This window comes from Sinocyclocheilus grahami, unplaced genomic scaffold, assembly GCF_001515645.1.
Source record: "Sinocyclocheilus grahami isolate Dianchi unplaced genomic scaffold, SAMN03320097.WGS_v1.1 scaffold1054.1, whole genome shotgun sequence".
Taxonomy (NCBI): Eukaryota; Metazoa; Chordata; class Actinopteri; order Cypriniformes; family Cyprinidae; genus Sinocyclocheilus; species Sinocyclocheilus grahami.
The window spans coordinates 47848-48537 of record NW_015506233.1 but is presented as its reverse complement, the minus strand read 5'-3'; positions in this window follow the sequence as shown (position 1 = coordinate 48537).

Below are 690 nucleotides of genomic sequence, written 5' to 3'. Positions count from 1 at the left end.
TTCATATATCACATTATGTCTTCCAATATATCCATGTATATATTTTTGTTTCGTAAGGGAAATCTGGAGGTCTGGAAGTTTCTGGTATAGTCAGTACTGGAACTCCTTTTCATTTCATTCCTTCCCCTTGCTGTCAAAGACTTTGGTACCCACTCAGTGTAGGCTATAAGGTATCTTTCAAGTCCCCGCCAGTCTTCATTGTGGTAGCAATGGTTACAATGCAGCAGAGTCTGTGCTGTCAGGTAACAGAGGTTCACTTCACTTTATTGTCCCAAAGGGGAACTCAGGGCAGATTCTGCTGTCAAGTAAAAAAGGACAGTGCAATCACACTATAGACATCAATGCTTGACAGACAATGACACAGATTAACTATTGTACGTCATCTTTCTAAGACTGGTCCTGTTTCGTAGGCCCAGGTATAGAGGTATTGTGTAGGGGGACACTCTTAAGTACTCATCTATTCAGCAGCAACATGGAAACAAGACAAAGCACAAATTACAAATGAATCTTCCTACTAATAAAGCTAACTTTAAGAGACTACAGGTGAATACCCTCTAGATGTGATGATTATGGATTATATCCTCCATCCATACATTTGGCTACAAATACATATGCAGTTGGTTTATATGAAACATGCACTGATAGTCACATCACACACTAATATTAATTTGTTGAATAGGCATGTTAGCT